General features: G+C 32.6%; 1 long non-coding RNA gene across 1 annotated transcript; it reads left to right on the forward strand.

Annotated features, from left to right (window-relative positions):
• Positions 1-852: 852 nt before the first annotated feature.
• On the forward strand, positions 853-7,454 carry LOC145685572 (uncharacterized). Its single transcript, XR_014131457.1, has 3 exons — positions 853-887; positions 2,350-2,401; positions 7,276-7,454. It is a non-coding gene; the product is annotated as an uncharacterized LOC145685572 (long non-coding RNA).
• The last annotated feature ends 3,792 nt before the right edge of the window (positions 7,455-11,246 follow it).

Consider the following 11,246-nt stretch of genomic DNA (forward strand, 5'->3'; position numbering starts at 1 on the left):
ATATTTCATTCTTAGCTCAAATGATAAATATTTCAAATTTTCAACTTGGTCCCATGTTGGCTTATAGTCATACGTGAAACAATATGGAATGTCGAGTGTCCTTGTGCAGCCTTATAAAATCGCTTGGCTATTTTTTTAAATTGTTGTGCATTCCAAAAAGGTTTTCTTTTTACTTGCTGAAATCATTGAAATAGTATTTTATATGCTTTTTACGCATTTAAAATCAAGTAAAAAAAATGTATGAATATTTCAGTGAAAGAGTGAGTGGGCTTAAGTTACTTTCTGCACATCCATATGTAAAACTCTGACTAGCAATGTGTTTATAGTTTATAAATTAAATACAGTAGTGTTACCGCCAATTTATACAAATTATTCAAGTAAAAGAATTTCTAATACTTACAGTAAAGACGTTCATGATTGTTAGTCTTCAGCTGATGTGATTAGCAGACTATGCTTCTTTGAATAAATTCTCGCATATTTATTGATTGGTAAAACGGAAAGAAAGTTGGGAAAATCGCTCTTTGTGGAAGGAAGATGCTTTTCATCCTTTGGAGAGTTATATTCTTGAGTTTTGCAAATTTCTAATATTTGGAATTCCTTCACATATAATAAGTACTTGTCTTCAATTGATATCCTACATGATAAATATCTTAAGTTTTACTTTTGAAGAAAGAGTTTCCAAATTGCGTTGATATGGAAGTTGATTCTATATTTAGTTTTGAAGGAAATGGATCTTTAAGAAACGTTTCTTTTCATTTTAAAAGATTTTCTTTTATTAGCGCTGTAATGGAATTTCCTGTTAGGCCATTATAAAATCAGAAATCGGTTTCTTCAACTTACAGTTTGTTTGTTACAAGCTAAGAAGTCAACATTAATCTTCAAAAATGGTAATGTATTTTGTTTGTTTTCTGAAGAAATGCACATAATATAATTTTATTTCTTTTATTTTAACTGACATGCAAAACATTTCATGTGTACAATACTGTCATGGTCTCATGTTTATAGCAATTTCACAGACAGTAAACATGTCCATAATATTATTGCTTCATACATATTTCAGCAATATAGATAAGAGTACTACTAATTAAATATTTCCGGTAGTCTTACGCAATTTAATGTTGTTAAAAAGTATATTACAAACACAGGTAATTACTTTAGTAGAATGTTCTAGAGATTATGCATCTCACGTTGAAGTACGTACTTACTGCTGACACTAAATAATAGTAAATTCTGCTGGCCGATAAGAAAGAGAAGACGAGCATTTAATCACTCTCCTCCCTATTCTGGTGGTTCCCATGCGTGCATTTGATACATGAGCTCCTGGGTTATAACTATTGGTGTTATCCACATAGACTTGCTCCTAACAAATATCGATAAATAAAAATCTCATAAAATCTGATAGTTAAGTTGAGGAAATATTCAATACTCCGTGAAAATACAGATTGGATAAGTCTATATGATAATATTCAGCTTAGTTCTTTGGAATAATGTTCAATAATATTGGTAGCAAAAACACTACCCTATCATAGATTCGCAATTGCTGGTTGGCCCATAAAACACTTCACGTGTATCCATATCGACATCCTTTGCATTTCAAATGATTCAATTTCTAATATCTGTGTAGCGAATATATATATATATATATATATATATATATATATATATATATATATATATATATATATATATATCAAAAATCAGTAACATAGTAATGTACTAGTGGTAGGACTAAGAAAATATAAGACGATAACCTGTATTTAAAAGTCTCCGTGGTTATATATGTTGGTTCGTATACTTTGTCACTGCCATTTCTAGTGTCTCGTATCTACAGTATATATATTTTCAAATTTTACAATTTAATAAAACTTGGAACGTTTTATTATTGTATTACTGCTATTTACATCTAAATATCCTGTGACGTCATGGGCTAGTTCATTCATGCTTAGTAAGCAAAGCAGACTCTATAAAAGAGGACGAAACAAATATTTAAAATTCCCTTAGTAGTAGTAATATTCAAATCTTGGTCTTAGTTTTGCACATAAACTACTTTCACATTCATTACCACGTGTATACTGCCAACATTATTCAAGTTTTGTTGTGCAACAATATCTCTTAGCTTTTAGCTCCGAGCTAAAAAACTAACCTTTTCTCACAATATAATTCTCCACTGGTACGGCAAATGTGTTTTCATGTGTTTAAGGACTAGTATGTATTCGTTGTGCGAGTACACTTGAAGGAATTCCTCGGAACGAAACAGTATATTGCGAGGAATATAGTATTAGGTATTGAAACATAAAATACATCTTGTGTTTTGAAAGTATTTATTAACATCAAATACATTATTTTCAGATGTCTTCTGCTCTATTTCTGTGCCTTGCTCTGTTCTTCGGAACCTCTTACGGTAAGTATTTACATTCTTTTCATAGTAAAATAACAAATTTAAATGTAATTTAATTCTTCTAAGTTATTTGCCACTATAGAAAGTGCAAAGAAGTTCAGGTGAGGCATCTTGAACTACTAAAAACGAAGTTACAGTATAAAGAAATTAGCTCTATGATTCACATAGGTATTGTCAACTTAAACGAGTAGTGGCAAGATTAACAACTTCACTTTATTTATTATAATTTCATTGCCAAATACACTCAACTAGTCTAAATGAAAGCACATTTCAAACGTTCCAATTTAGTTAATATTCTTAAAAATGAAAGTAACATTATTATCGCGCAGGAAAATATGACTATTAATTAGTAATATTACACTGAAAGACAGTAACGTTATTATAACGATAGAATATTACAGGAAATACTATATAAATTGTTGGGAATGTTGGAAGTTGATTTCAGTTTAATGAGAAGTAAGTATTTTATATAAAGTAGTACTCTTGAAGAGATAACTACTTGCTATGTTCATTATGTGATGTTTATATGTGGCTAGAATGTAGGATGGACAAATTATTTAGTGTTGCTATGAAGAAAATATACAGAAAACTAACGAAGATATCATTTCAAGTATGTTCGTATATAGGGTTATTAATAATACAGATATATTTTCTGAATGTGCACTGTTCTATTACCTGGTTAACAGTGAATACCTTAAATGAAGAATAACCTGAATAAAAGAAATGCAGATAGAAATTAAGAAACATATATATTGAAATATAATATTTTCATTACAATTACTCCAATATCAAATTTCAGATCAAGTACTATCGTAAGTGTAAATACTTATTTTAATATAATTTGTAATATTAAAATTATATTAATAATAAGTGTAAATACTTATTTTAATATAATTTATAATATTAAAATTAATAAGTATGAGGCAAATCAGTGCCTCGTTAATTACGTGTTAGCCCAAGAGAAGAACCAATCAAGTCTAACACTAGAGTAGCTCCAAGTTTCGTAGACGCGGAAAAAATAAAACAGTTAATTTATTATTTCCTGTATTAAGCCAGCTTTGGAATTGTTGTACCTCGCCTCTGATATATCGTTCACTTTCTTCTTGATCTCTCAAATGGTCTTTAACTAGTGGCTATCAAAGTCATCCTAACTATGCTAACAACATGTCTTATCTATCTTAGACTTTATTACCTTCTATGATATTCGACTATGTATGGCTAGTTCTTCACATTTCTGAACACATTAGTTTTTTTAAATAAATTTTTAAGTCAAACAATTTCATTATATCTTTGTATTATTTTCTTTAATTTTGTCTATATTTATTTCGTAATATTCTACATTTTCTATACAAAACAATTAAAATAGTGTATTCATCTAATAGTTAACGTAAAATGCACCTGAAATGTAATCTTTTATAAAATATACTTTTATTTATTTATTGATATAAACAGTTACTCATATTCAACCTCCATATTAAAAAAACAAAATGTTTCTTTTCTGATTCAAATCTCTATAACGCATTCTTGACTTTTCAACAAATACAAATAATTAATATCAAATCAATAATTAAGTATTCACATTTTTTAAATATATCAATTTCTGTATATATCAACAGGTGAACAGGCATAACTGTTTACATGTGAAGAACCAAAGCAACCTCTCATCAAGCTGCATTGTCCGTATATATCAACGATAACACAGATCGTCAGATAACTTCGATCATTTGGCCATAGTTTCTTATTCAGGTTATATAATATGTTTTTGCCTCTTATACAGATACTCAATCCTAATGAATTTTGGACGTTTTTCTCCTTTCTATATTACCAAATAATTTCTTCAAGTCTAAACAATTGTTAAGTAATTTGATTTTCCTCCTCACAAGCAGCGTAAATAAAATGTTTGAGTTTCATTTCTGAAACAAAAACATAAATTCATTTAAAAAATTAAACTCGCACTGTGCAATCCTGCAAATCAAATTCGAAATCGTTACCCCTATTATTATTATTATTATTATTATTATTATTATTATTATTATTATTATTATTATTATTATTAGTAGTAGTAGTAGTAGTAGTAGTAGTAGTAGTAGTAGTAGTAGGAGGAGGAGGAGGAGGAGGAGGAGGAGGAGGAGGAGAAGAAGAAGTAACCTATCATTACTATTTATGAATTTATATTCTACTACAGAACAACAGAATACCCGTTCTTCACACTAGGAGAATACGTTTCATTTTGGGTATAAAGTGCCACAAAATTGTCATCAATAAATTTAGGGACCTAAAACTGTGAATTGGACAGTCATATTGGTAATTTCCAATTATTTTTATATGTCACTATTCCCATTATTCGAGTACAAATGGAAGTTGAATTTGGATTTAAACGGCATCGGAAGTGTCACTGTTCGATTTAGCGACTCCGAAAACTATGGATTCAACACTAATTTAAGTAATTTTCGATCATTTTTACATATTTCCTCCCTCCACTTCTCCCAAGTGACACCATCAACATGAAGTAACGAAACCAATCCTAGGCCCAAACTTCATCTATATTGAAAATTTGATTGAGATTAGTAGAATAGATCAAAAGTTGTTAAGTCACAAACATACTCACTTTCATTTTTATATAGGCCTATAGAGGTTTTAAAAAGAAAGTAATTTATTTGATACACGTTCCTAAGGATTCAAATTTGAACTTCATGTTTGTTTAATTTACTTGTAAGTTTCGAAAATGGACTTACATATTTATGCGTATCTCATTAGCATACTTAGTAAAATATACTTGAATAATGAAAAGAGGTCCATTAGTTGATGAATTGGGTTGTTAATGAGAACGTGAGGTCCGAGGGTATTTGACTCCGTGACGGAAAGCGGAACGGAAATCGCTGGCACATTCTTCTTATAAAACGATTCCCAACAGTTAAAACAATGATAAAAAGAAAAAAATAAAACATATAAGAACTTACAGGCTCGACAAACTAACAAAAAAAAAGGAAAACAAAAAAAGAAAACATGCACACACAAAAATTACAGTTTATAACTAAAGTAGACGTCCCGAAAAATCTATAACAATAAAGAAGCAAAATGAAACAGAAAACAAATAAAGCAGGACTAAAAGTATACAAATAATAAAAGTAATTAGTGCGGAATGAAAGATTAGTACTAGAGTACTTGGTCATTATGCAGAGTCGTTCTGACACGTGATTAGTGCCATACTAAAGAGTTTAACTAACATATGTTTCCTGCAGTAGTTAGGCTTTTGTATGATACTAGTCACACATCAAAAAATCTCTCCATAAGGCTCCTCATCTCTCGTGCTAGGAAGCCATGTGATTTTAGTGCATTTGATTCTGATAGACAACTTGTTTTCGATGGATATTCTTAGAATTCTATATACTTAAATTTTCTCTTTTCACCCCAACTTTCAGAAATATTCAGTGACATTAATCATATCATTCTTAGTCTACAGAGTATACATGTGGAGTGTAAAACTACAAAAAAAAAAAAAAAAAAAAAATGGTTCGGTTCGTATTAACAAATAAAGGAAAATTACGCAAAAGCTTCAAGCAAAAACTTCTGAGAACATTAATTATTAACTGACAAATGCGAAAACACATTAACAAAAAAGTAATAATAAAACAAAGAAAAAGAAATAATTAAAATACTAAAATCTAACTAATATTATTAAACATTAAAAAACCCACTGAGAGAAAAATATATGTAGAGTACGAAAAAATGTAGGTTTTGCAGTTAACGAACAAGAACGTATTACCAAAAAAGTATATTTTATATCTACTTCCCGTATAAGAGTTCCGAATAAACGTCTTTTTCGTAGGAACGAAAGAACTGTATATACGCAGTCAGGATCTCACATACAAATGGACGCATGTAACATATAGCTGACATATGTAATATATGGAAGACTGTTAGATGTCAGATATCTTGCAACGGCATGGTGTAACATCTAAGCTGGAAAAAGGGCATAACGTATGCAACATATGGGTAACGTATGTTCAGTGCTGAGTGTTGATTTCCATAGTAAATATAAGGATCCCGTATATTTGTACAAAATACCGTTGAACGGATAATGGATTTTTCTCGGTGCGTTCTGATGTTTCAGTATTTCGAACATTCTAGAAGAATATGCAAGAAATAACATCATAAGTTAATAATAGTGGAGGGAGATTTGGAAGGATTAAATAGATGATAATTTTTACAATTCTCATAAAGAGGACGGAAACAAACTCGGATTTACAAAATTGGAAGTGATGTAATGTGATTTTGAGTTTAGCGTCCGTTTCAGCAGCGAGGCCATGTGCCTAGATCTAGAGCTAGACTTAAAATGGGAATCGAACCACACAATCCGGGAATCGAATCAACGTCTTCCACGCCAAAGGGGCGTATGCTAGCTACTTAGCCAGGAGGGAGTTCCACAACATTTGAACTGAACTCATCAGCTACTTAAATGTTTTGTAGACTTCCTTCGTGGCTAAGCGTTGAGCATACGCGCCTTTGGCGTCAGAGATCCGGGTTTGATTCCCGGGAAGTGCTCATGTGGTTCGGATTACATCTTAAGTTCTAGATTCACGTCTTGTATGGTATCGCTGCTGAAACGGACGCTAAATTTGAATTCATATTACATCACTTCTAATGTTGTAATTTAGAGTTTGTTTCCGTCCTCATCATGGTTCCGTCCTCAGGTGATTCGGATTCCACCTTAACAAGTAGGACCCATCTCATATAGCCTCGCTGCTAAAAGGGAAGTTAAACTCAAAATCAACTCAACTTAAATGCTGTGTAGTCTTTTTCACCTTTTTACAATCCACCAGAAAAATGCATAATTTCCTAATTTTAATTTCTTTTTCATTTTATTTCTCTTTCAGCCGTTCTCTACAGCAGTGGAATCAGCAGCCAAAATAACAACCGTATCTCCATTGCCACAATCCCTGTTATTGGTGCTTATGGACTTGGTGGTGGATACGGTCTTGGTGGTTATGGACTTGGTGGATACGGTCTTGGCTACGGAGGTTTGGGATATGGTGGAATCGGCTACCTTGGTTAAATAATGTTAAATCATGATAAGGAGATTTAATTACAAATAAATGCATTATTAAAATATTTGTTTGTTTTCATTAATGTAGAATAGAGCATATTATTTGGTGTTTATTTTTACATGTTAGGAGATCCCATTTCAAACATGATTATGAAAATGACCCCTTTACGTAGTGGAAGACATATTTATACACACACACACACACATATATATATATATATATATATATATATATATATATATATATATATATATATATTAAATGTACACTAGAAGGAACCTTCATATTTTGAGCATGAAGCTCCTTGTCATTCCTCACAAAAATTCTACATGCCCACACAAGTAAAGGACGTTTTGACAAAAATGTGCAAAAGATATCTTAAAGGGGAGATTTTTCAATTATTTTTACATCACGCACTATTTGCAAGATTTGAGCCTACTTCCGGTTGGAGTTTTTAATCTATGCGTTGTCAGTGTTTTCTTTCTTCTTGCATGCACTATGTTAGGGTTAGGTGGTAGGGCAGCCTTCGCTGAACCTCGCCCCCAATAAAGAGTTATTATTATTATTATTATTATTATTATTATTATTATTATTATTATTATTATTATTATTATTATGTAATACACAAATACATTATACAAACAATTAAATATAATGTCAGTGATATGTGGTGTTCATTGACCATAACATTCCAAACAATAAATATTCATCTTAGACTGGAGAAATGGTTATCCTTCGTTTTACATTATCATCTGGCAATGAAACAAATAGCCGGAGACATGTACTAACCCAGTATACAAATATCTAGTGTCGGGGTGTATAGCTCATAGGATATGATGCTTAATTAAAAAAAAAAAAAAAATTCAATACTTCCAGTGTGCCTTTAAAAATGTAATAAAGAAATAACGGTCATTTTTTAAATATTTAATTAGAACTGAACAATCTACAGAAAATTGGCAGTCGATGAGTGGAAACTTTCTAGACCTTGTGGTTTCCGAGACATAACTGTCAAAAGAATTGGATACCAACATATAAACTTACAAAAACGTAAAAAAAATTCTTCATCACACACATGTAACAGGACAGGGTGAAAAGTTCTCGGCCTGACCCAATGATGGCACTTCAATCAACAAAATTTTATTGTTGTTGCCTGGGGGCTCTTTTCAGTTGTTCGTGTACCAAGTGTCAACTTGTTCTTTTTCAAGTAGTCTGTGTGCAGGCATTGTTGCAATTGGATGTTTCTTGCGTGTTAGTTGTGAAAATGGATAAACTTGAATATCGCGCGGTAATCAAATTTTTCGGTTTCGACAGATTAACCCATACGAAAATTCATCCGAAGTTGACAAAAGTTTACGGGGACTGTGCTCCTTCCAGCCCAACCGTTAAAAAGTGGGCAGCTGAATTTAAACGTTGTCGCACATCCCTCGAAGATGACCAACGTGAAGGAAGGCCGAAAACCGCCACCACATCGGAAACAATCGAGAAAAGTGCATGATATCGTGTTGAACGACAGACGCGTGAAGGTGAGTGAGATAGCTGAGAGTGTGGATATATCGGAGGAAGGGGTGTGAAACATCTTGCAGAAAGAACTAGGGATGCGAAAGCTTTGCGGAAGATGGGTGCCGCATTTGCTGACTGCCGACCAAAAGCAAATACGAAAACAATTTTCGCAGCAATCTTTGGACCGATTCAATAGGGATCCAACCGATTTTGTGCGGCAATTTGTGACAATAGATGATACATGGGTTCACCACTACACGCCAGAAATGAAACAGCAGTCCAAGCAATGGGTGGAAGCCGATGGTGCAGCGCCGAAGAAAGCGAAGACGATCGTATCGGCCAGAAAGGTCATGGTCAGTGTATTTTGGGAGGCAAAAAGGATCCTGTTAATTGAATACCTTGCAAAAAGGAGAACAATTACATGCGAATATTACTCCATCCTTCTTGACCAGCTGGATGCCAAAATTCGCGAGAAGGGACTTGGCTGGAAGAAGAAGAAAATCGTCTTGCACAGAACAATGTACTTGTGCACAAGGGTGCGTTAGCGATGGGAAAACTGCTTAATTTGAGGTACGATTTGCTCGGCCATCCCCCATATTCTCGTGATTTGGCACCATCGGACTTCTATCTGTTTCAAACCTTCAAGAAATTTCTTTCTGGGAAGCGCTTCAAATTGAATAATGAATTTGAGAGGGTCGTGGGTGACTTTTTTCACAACCTTCCAGACTCTCACTTTCGGTAAGGAATACTGCTTTGGGAGAAACGGTGGGCCAAATGTATTAAAGTTTAGGGAGATTATGTCGAACAATAAAATCATTTTTGAACTGAAATTCGCAGTGGTTCATTGGCAGGCCAAGAACTTTTCACCCCGCCATCGTAAATCTAGCATTTTAATATATAGATCGTTTTGTAGAATGAAAATACTTGTTGAATAGTTTATATCACCTGAGTTACGTAAAGTTTCACATCCTTTTCTTCTCTTTAAGGTGGATCACTAGGTGTTCTCGGTGCTATGCTAAATGCTGCTTGAATAGCACGGCGTTGCAAGATAGTGTCGAGTGTTTACTGATGCCAGATAATAAAAGGAGTAATCATGGAATTCTGCTTTGGAGAAATTAGTTTCAGACCATTACCATAATTCCCCTTCTCGAACTGCAACTCTAGAATCCAGGAATTTTCTTATTGTTACTACTACAGTAAACGTACAAATTTGGCAACAACGCATTACGGCATTCTGCCCAAGTTTCGTCTCTAAATCTATTTCCTTAAATGTAAATTAATGTTTAAATAAAATGTGAAACATAACACGAAAAACGGTCAAACAATATACCTATTTCGTGATATGATTGTTACTTTAAGACACTTTACACATACAAATAAACATTTCATAAAACGGAGCACTTCTAGTAAGATCTAATAGCAAGTGCCATCCTGTGTGCTCATTGTTAAACGAATCAAATATATTTCTTTTTTGTTACATTTTTCGATATCAGAAGACGCAACCAAATGAATCAGAGTCTTGTGCTGTAGCTGAAACACTACTCTATCTATAATATGTAGATACAATCTATTTATAATATGTAACTTTTCATTGCGCAGTAGTTAAGGGAATGAGCTAAAATATGTACTGGCTTCCGGGTGGTGATCCACCTTAAGAAATATGTTTCGTAATTCTGCGTCTTAACTTCAGCTTAAGGTAAAGGGGCAATATTTATACAAAATTTAAAAATTATTATTATTATTATTATTATTATTATTATTATTATTATTATTATTATTATTATTATGATTGAAAGAAAATTTGTACACCTGTTCGTTAGGCTAACTTCTAATAGTAAAAGCTAATGAAAAAATGAAATGAAATCTTTAAGTTTTACTTCCCACGGTTATGCCACTTAGGCTAAAGGAGACGATGATGATAAGAAATGAATGAAATGGTGGAATGAAGAAAGTGGGAGGAAACGGGAGAACCCTGAGAAAACCCACGAACATGGTGATTTAGTAGAAGCTAATGCTAATAGATGTTGCTACGTGCGATACCTGCATGTTCTCGCTAATAGATACCTCTAGTGTGCAGGAAATTGGTCGATTTAAAACTGTTGTGGCGATTTTGATTACAACTTAAAAACTATAGTGTTTCATATTGATACAATTGTTTCAAAATAACATAAAATGGTATTTAGATTGGAGAAGTAATACATATGTATTTTTATGGTAAGATATTGCAATGATTCAATATAATTTCAATTTGTGAACAGTTGGTGCTCGTTAATCCGGTAAGTTCGAGGCCATGGCCCTAT

This window comes from Thermobia domestica, chromosome 5, assembly GCF_964235325.1.
Source record: "Thermobia domestica chromosome 5, izTheDome1.hap1.1, whole genome shotgun sequence".
Taxonomy (NCBI): Eukaryota; Metazoa; Arthropoda; class Insecta; order Zygentoma; family Lepismatidae; genus Thermobia; species Thermobia domestica.